This window comes from Thunnus albacares, chromosome 24, assembly GCF_914725855.1.
Source record: "Thunnus albacares chromosome 24, fThuAlb1.1, whole genome shotgun sequence".
Classification (NCBI taxonomy): domain Eukaryota; kingdom Metazoa; phylum Chordata; class Actinopteri; order Scombriformes; family Scombridae; genus Thunnus; species Thunnus albacares.
Window position 1 is genome coordinate 1,650,646 of NC_058129.1, and position 8,652 is coordinate 1,659,297.

The 8,652-nt window shown below is 41.0% G+C and overlaps 1 long non-coding RNA gene across 1 annotated transcript; it reads right to left on the reverse strand.

The window, feature by feature from the left end:
- Positions 1–2,025: 2,025 nt before the first annotated feature.
- On the reverse strand, positions 2,026–5,708 carry LOC122976587. Its single transcript, XR_006400977.1, has 3 exons — positions 5,481–5,708; positions 3,867–3,903; positions 2,026–3,456 (listed from the first exon to the last, which is right to left on the reverse strand). It is a non-coding gene; the product is annotated as an uncharacterized LOC122976587 (long non-coding RNA).
- Between the last annotated feature and the right edge of the window lie 2,944 nt (positions 5,709–8,652).

Sequence of the window (8,652 nt, forward strand, 5' to 3'; positions counted from 1 at the left end):
TAGCCATGTAATAAGCAGGATAATGTGCGGTGACTGGGGCATTATTGCAAAATGAAGCCCTAATTAAGCATTATTGATTGAAGACCTGCTTCACCTTGTCATGGTTTATTTCGCTGTACATTATCCCTTACATGTAATGTTGCCCAGATTCATTTTGGGTCTTTTCATACATGACAACATATGGAAAAAAATTTAAAACTATGGTAATTCTATTTTTTTTAATTAATTTACTCCCATGATATGATACACGTATGATATGTAGCGGCTGCAGCACCATTATTGCCTCGCAGTAACCCATCTGCTTCAGGCTGGTGACCTGAGGCTGGTGCTGTACACATTGAAATCATGACAGGAAAAATAAGTCATTTCCTCTCAATGAAATATGTAGTCTCCTCAAAACTCATGACAAACTGCCAAAAACAAGCCAATGAGATGCAGCAGTGAAACAACAACCAGTGTTTAAACAACTATTGTATTTTGAAACAGTCAGTAAAATTCAGTAAATAGAGAAGCTGCCAGTTTCGTTACTTTATATTCATGTAATACATCTACAAATGTCAATTAGTTGGAATTCTGGATGAGAAATAATGAAAAAAAAAAAAAAAAGTTATAATAATCATTATTATAGTGATCAATTTGACCTGGACAGATGTGATCACCATAAGCGGTTTCCACTGCTTTGTTTATTGTGTTTCTTATTTTATGCATAGATAGCTTTTCATCTGGCTCATTTACGTTAAACTACCAAAAAAAAAAAAATCCAATATATCAATATATGACCATGTAAAAAGGGGTGCCCACCCATGACAACCCTGTGCCCCCCTGCTGATAATCATCTGGTGCCAATTCTGTGGCAGGAGGACAGGCAGAGAAGGGAAAAGAGAAAGAAAGGAAAGAAAGACAGGGAAAGGAAGGAAGATGTCTTTACAACCAGTGGAGAAATGACAGAATGAGGGGTGCCATTAATGAGTACCAGGAGATAGCTGAGAGAAGGTAGACACCAAATGTTCACATTTTAGGAAGGGCTTGGAACATTCCAAAGACCACTTTGCAAAGGCGCATTAGTGGCAAGGTTGCTGGCTCTGGCTATGCATCTGGGAGGAACCTGCCAGAGGAATCTGAGAAAGAACTGGCCAGTCTTATCAAGCTCCTCTCCAAAAGAGATGTCCAGGGAATTGCATTTAATTACTTAACTCGTTACATCATGTTATTCACGTTAGATCACTCAGTGCCAAATTTCGGTACCTTGCAGGACTGAGAGTGAGCCCAGCCCCAAAATAAGTTCTAAAAACACACATTAATGACCAAAGCGTCTCACGCGGAGGCTTCAACTCTGACAGAAGTACCAACCCACAGATACAAATAGACATGATGGATCCATTTTAGCAACCTCCATGGTGGCTAGCAGTTAGTTAGCAAGGCTACCATAGTTAGCATAGCCGTGTTGTGCTGTGTTCAGCCCATAGCCTGTATAAAAATAAGGTGTAGTTGCTCTGTCTGCGGTTTAACAGGTGTGTTTACGGTGTTTGTGTGCTCTGAAAGACTTCACAGTGTGGATATAAAGTCACACAGCCGACAGACTGTTACCTTAGCATGCTAATCTTTAGGTCTATCTGTAATAACAACGTAGGTGTTACTTTATTAGGCCATCACCCAGTTGGTATGCCGAATGATTGAGACCGATATGCTGTCAATCAGTGTGGTAGAAGGTGAGGAATTGAATGAGCTAGTTCAGTACCTCAAGCCCGAGTACGTTATGCTATCGAGAGCTTCTGTAACTAAACACATCGAAAACACTTTGAGGTGAAGAAGGATGAGCTTAAAGTCAAGCTAACCAGGGCAGACAAGCTAACGCTGACCATCGACAGCAGGGCAGCTCTCACAAATGAAAACTACATCACAACTTCTCTTAAAAATTAACAAGTTTGTTACTGGTTAATGGGTGTCGATGTATTGAAAGCAAAATTAACCAAAACTGACATTCCTAATCAAAGACATTTACTGAAACATGTGAAACAGTTTCACATACATTTGCAATGCACTTTTTTCTGAAACACTTTATTGTACAATAAAAAATTAATGCTTATTCAAATACAACAGCTGGCCTATAGGCTATGAGCTATAAGCTATGATGGCATTTGTATGCTATTTGTAGGTTATAAAACATTAACCTTTTGAACCCTGGGGTGATTTGCTCCTATTTAATTTCCTTCATGTATTGGCTTATAGCAGAGTCACTATGTGTGTCATCCAAACATGCCTTATGTTGTTTTTTTCAGGACAGTTAGGCTATTCAGAAATGCTATCATTTTGCATGTGAGTTGAACTACACATGCTTTAGGAGACTTTTTACGGTATTTTTTGTTTTGTCTTTGTGTATAATACAGCACAAGTATCCATATATGAATAGATAGAGATGAGGTTATCTGGGTTCCAGGGCTATGATAACCATGTTGACGGAACATTCTGAGCTTTAGTATATTAAGTTATTATGTCACTTTTTTTTTGTTATTTTTTCCGGTGAAAGTCACAATTGATGATTATGAAGCAAGATCTGAAGTTATAAGAAGAGTCTTTTTTCTATGAGTTCAAAGTGGATTTACTGATGGAGAAACAGCAATCTTTGTAAAGGATAGTTTTCCATAGACTTTGACACTATTATGATCTTGAGATCAATGGAGAATTTTGACACAAATAGCATCCCTCTGGCAAAAAAATAATGAAAGAGTAATTTCAGAATTTCTCCTCAGATGGCTCAGACACACAAACTAGTCTGCTGTCATTCATGTATGAAATCATCAAGCAACAAATGCATGAAAAGTGTAATGACAATGAAAATACTGGTAAAACTGACTGTACAGGGCTATAACTTAATGTTGTGAATATTATGTTCTTGTTTAACTTGATGTTGACCTTTATAGCCTGTACAATGTTCAAGAAATGTACTGTTTTCATGAAATGTCATGTTGGTAAACCATAAAGATGATCACACACACTGATACATACAGCCCAGGTCTGTATATAGCACAGTGTTAGTCTGTCTGGGAAACAGGAGGGAGTGTGTCTCCCTCTGATGGAAACCATAGCATGTAGGACATAGAGGTCAGCACCGGATGATATTTTGCCCTGCCGCTCTGTCGCCAGATGAAACAGCACAGATGATTTATGGTGGCTGGCCGGATGGCAGCAGCACAGGGAGCAGTGTTTTCACTGGCCCCAGCAGACACAGCCAAAATTGGGTTACTCACAAAATGTAAAGGGTCTGTCTCAGACTAACAAATTTAATCATGGTCTTCCTCCCCTGCAGGTTGTTCTAATACTGCTGGATTACAGAGGTCTCTCATCTCTCCCTGCCTCTTCACGGCAGACACAGATGTAGTCCTGTCAAAGTGGCTGCAGCACAAACATGGAGGATCCTCTGGAGATGCGTGAAGTTGTTGGCTTTTTTTGGCCTGGCTGAAACATAAATCACAACTTTAAAGGCACATCCCATGAGGTCAATGTATAGAAAAGAGTATTCACACTACCAAAATACACACAGCAGACTCATGCTATCCTGCTATGACTACTTAACACTCATTTCTTTGTAATTATGTTTTAAAAAACCAAAAGGCTAATTTCATCCTTTGTGCCCGAGTGATCAAATCGATGAAAATGTTCGTTTGGCACTAACAATACATTTTCTGACATTACTAAGGCTCAGAATATCCCATCAACACGGTTCTTAAATCCCCTAAACCCAGACGATCTCCTGCTTGATTGCAAACTTCTCCACATAAAGACAAAGATCAGGATAACAGTTACATCTCTGCAAATATCTTCTAAGGTAGTACTGTATTAATAAATCAAATTCAAGTTGTCCTCACTTTAGTTTTGACCAGTCAAAACTCCAGAGCAGGATATCTGCAACAGGATGAGCAAATGTCAAAAAAGGACAAAACTGTATTAACTGCTTTGCTTGTAAATTTGGTCATATTTTTGAATGATAAAACTGTCATGGGTAGCAGAACAGGTGGACCCAAATGCAGAGACCAAGGCAGAATTACTGATTAATGAAGTTTTATAACTAAGTTCGGGAACAAAGACCACGCCTTTTACCTACCCTAATTCCAGACGAGGAGTATTTACGCATACCTTAACTATTTCTTTCCCATGTCTCAATTTTCACATGACCTGTGACAGACTCACATTGCTAACAATTTACTTAAGTTAAACATGGATCAGGAGCTCCTTCTCAATGCATTTCCGATTTCCCCTTCTCTAACCCCACCTTTACACCCCCTACCCCCACCCCACCCTTGGATGACTACTCACTGATCCCAGATATGGCCTTATGGTTCAGTGGCAATGGTTTCTGCACATACCACATCCTTTTTGCATCCCAAGCCACCGGATGCCTGCAGCAATACAACCAGGGAGCATACTGGGGAACACTAGATCCTGAGCTGTACTGCCATATTTTTGCAGCTTGCTCTTCCCTGAACTGCGAATTGTGTGGTGCACTGTCCCATCCCGCCACAGCATGCACCTTCACCATTTCTATGGCTCACGACCCAGCTCCGAACAGACAAAGCCCTGCCCCCCGTAGCCCCTCATAGCCCCTCGACCGTCCATCACTCCAAAACAAGCCAACACCTAGCCAGTCACCCTCGGCCCTCTTCCCAAAGGCGTGGATAAGAGAGGAAGACCAGCTTGTATGCAATGCTCCAAGCTGTCAATTCCTCCATACTTGCTCCTTCTTGGCAGAGCCCATGCAAACTTGTCCTCATAATCCTACTAAGCACAGCTTATGTAAGTATTTAAAATACACCAATTAAAATCCATGCTCTTGCTACTGCCCTAAAGAACCACCGGACCGCCAGTTCTTTAACTTCCTCATCCAAGGTTTTACACAAGGCTTCCATCCAGGTTTGCAGGTTATGCCTGATTCTTCCTATACATGCCACAATTTGCAGTTAGCCATTTCTGACCGTGACACAGTTGACAAACTCCTGCATAACGAAGTTGAAGAAACATTCATGATGGGCCCATTTTCCAGCCCATCTTTTCCCTCATGAGGAATCAATGCAATTGCCTTAGCTACTAGGTAAAATTCAGGGAAAAAAAGACACTCATCATAGATCTCTCATCCCCCACGGCTCCACTGTCCCAAGCATCAATAGCCTAATTCCCAGCCCAGACTTCTCCATGCAGTATGCAACGATCGATCACACCATCTCTGTGATCCATCTCGCAGGCCAAGGAGCCTGGTTGTCCAAGGCAGATATTACCAGCTCCTTCAAAGTCCTTCCTATCCACCCTTACTACTGACATCTTTTCGACATCCTCTGGAAGGGCACATACTACTTTGCAGTGTGTCTGAATTTCAGGTGCAAGAGTAGCCCAAAAATGTTCAACTCTTTATCTGAAGCACTCTGCTGGATCGTGACAAACAACTACAAACTCTTGCATGTCATCCATCTCCTTGATGACTTTCTCACCATCACATCACCATCTTCACCCCAAGCATATGGTCTTAATACTCTGACTTCTGCATTCCATGAACTTGGACTTCCACTCTCCTCAGAGAAAACAGAAGGTCCCAGCACATCCCGGGAATTTCTTGCCATCATCCTTGACTCTTTCTCTCTCCAAGCATCAAGAACAGAACAGAACAGAACAGAACAGAATAGAATAGAATAGAATAGAGCAGAGCAGAGCAGGGCAGGGCAGGGCAGGGCAGGGCAGGGCAGGGCAGAAAGGAGGATCCAACAAAATTGAACTGCAAACCAAGACTTAAATACAGACAGAACTAATAAGGGAATGGGGCACAGGTGACTAGGCACAAGGGTAGGCTGGGCATTGATTGGCACTGGAAACGGCAGGGCTGACGAGACTGATACAGGGCAGGTGTGAAGGTAACAGCAGGCTGGGTAAAAACACTGAGAGCAGGGCAGGGCTAACGAACTTGATGCAGGGCAAGTGTGGAGGGAAAAATGGGCTGGAGAGTGTAGGAACACCCTCACACGGAGCAACAGAAAACCAAAACCCAGAAAACACAATACTCTTAATACAACCCCGGATACATAAAACCGTAAAAGAATAAACATGAATATGAACCCAAGTACACAACACTATAATTTAACCAATAATACAAGGCAGTCTTTTGAAGATACAACTTAAATAACATGAACAAGCAAAACCAAATGACTAAAAGGAATGGACAACAGAAGTGTAATGCAGGAAACCAAAAGAACAAAAAATAGTCCCAAAACCATGACTCCATGACAAAACCTATTGCTTCTTAACTAATTCCTCAAACAAATCCAAAAATCTCCTTTTGTGGCTCCTCCTTCAAGAAGGCTATTAAAGCTCCCTTGGAGGTATGAGGTCTCTTGGTGCGTAGGGGACAGGCAGAGGTGGATGGTTCATCATCTGCCTGTGTGGTGGTGCTGCTACTTATGCCAGGCTGTGCAGAATCTTCTTCTTCCTCCTCCTTACATGCCTGGCTCAGCTCCAGGAGATGATGAACCACCACCCCTGGAGGCCAAGTCAGCCACAGGCTCATGGTTCCCCCCCACGCAAGTCCATCGCGACTGGGGACTCAATAGCAGGCCGCCCCCCAATGGCCTTGTGCATCAGGGAAAACCATGGCCAAGTGGCTGCCATGGCCTCCCCCCTGTCTGTCCTTGTAGGTGGATGTTTGAGCTCCTGGAAGATATCCAACAAGGGATTTATCAGTGAGATGTAGACACACTAAAACCACCAGACTGTGATGCATTATGTAAAAAACAAATGTCACAAATGCTTTATATGTAAGTGAACTGAGTTCATGATAAATAATAATTCCCACCTTGTATTTCTGCTTAAGGTTGTCCCATTTCTTGGACACCTTTGTGTTGGTTAGCATTCCTTCCATTTCCATCATCCTTATGATTTGCCTGTGGAGTACAAACTATGTCAACTTATTGCATCCCTGGTATGGTACCACACACACAGTTATTTATGTTTAATATTACTAAAGGGGTATCTCTTGTTATTACAGTAAAGTGAAAGTGGCAGAACATATTCAACTGTAGAACTATATTATTCCGAGTCAGTCTATGTTATTAGCAAGGTTTATTGTCATATGCATTTGATTCATAAGGGTCTCACATGCAAAGTGAGGGGAAGAGCCTAAGTGTGATCACTTGCAATAAGTGAGGTACATAGTATTTACAACAAACACTATATTTAGTGGGTACGTGGACAGTGGTGATAGTGCAACGTTGCATTGATTATCACATAGTGTGGGTGCTTGTGCTGGTGAGCAAAATAGCTTCTTGGCTGTGTGCCTCTTTCCTCTAAAAAGTTGGTCATTTTGTGACTTGAATTTGATGAGTTTTGACCTGTCAGTACAGAGCAACCTACTGTACAAGCCAGGACACACAGTGTTTCACTCACATAACATGCAGAACAAAGCATGATAGGCTTAATTGTATGTTTTTTTTGGTTCTTGAAATGAGCAGCTGCAAATAACGTGGCAGCCACATCAATGATTATGAAAGTAAAATGCACATTTCTTGCTAGAAATGTTATAAAAATGCAATTTTAATGCCGAAACTACCTTAAAATACTGCATTTTGCACTGAGAATAAAAGGAATGGCAGCCATTTGATTTTTGCAGAAAGAAACTTGACAGTCACGTGACATGAGCGCAGGCCAATAGAAAAGAATAGGCTGTAAAAACAGCCATCTCACAATTTTGGAACCATTATTGTGAACCTAATATGTTTTGCATTGTGGAGCAATGTCATATTTTGATATGAGAATGGGTTGCTGTGCTTCATCTGCATCCTTCTTTGGCTCTCCTCTTATCCGCTATGTGGGATCATGTGCACTTAATATTTGCTTAATTTGCAACTTGGCGCTGTGGGACGTCGTTCTTTTCACTACAAATCAGCTTTAGAAGTAGAAAATGAAAGGAAATAAGGCAACTCCCCTGCATTAGGCTGACCATACTGTGTGTTTACAGAAAGGCCTTATTAAGATTAATGATGGTCCTGTGGGTGGAATACAGCCATTATCTTTAGTGTTACAGTGGTTCCAGTTTGTAAAATTGGATTTAAATGCCATTGTTTGTTATTTTTTAATGAAAAGCTTTACAGATATACTGGAAGATGTCTTTCTGTGTTACCTCACACTGTTTTGAATATAATATTTAACCGCTCACACAGCCACACTTTGTTTTAACACTGTATCAACAAAATGCTGTAGATTATAAATACCTGGAAGATCTGAGACCAGCTGTTCCACAGTTCTCTCTGCATTATCAGTTTTTGGTATAACTTATTATACATTTACATTTTAATGTAATATATTTTTAATATATAAAACAATTGTACATTTTGCTTTTCATGTGTGCAGTGTGTTTGGCCTACACTCAGTCAATCAGATGTAATTTAACAAAGAAGCAGAAATAACAATAATTATCATCATGGTAAGCAGTGCCTTACCTATATGGATAACTCTGTAAGGTTTCTCTAATCTGTCAGAGTACTGTTCATGATGGAGAAAAAAGTGTTCAACCAGGGCACTGGTGACTGTAAGCACTCGGCAGACTGGCAGTATTATGGTTGGGCATTTAGTATTTATGCAAGTACATGAATCAGCTCACGCTGTTCTCCGAGAACA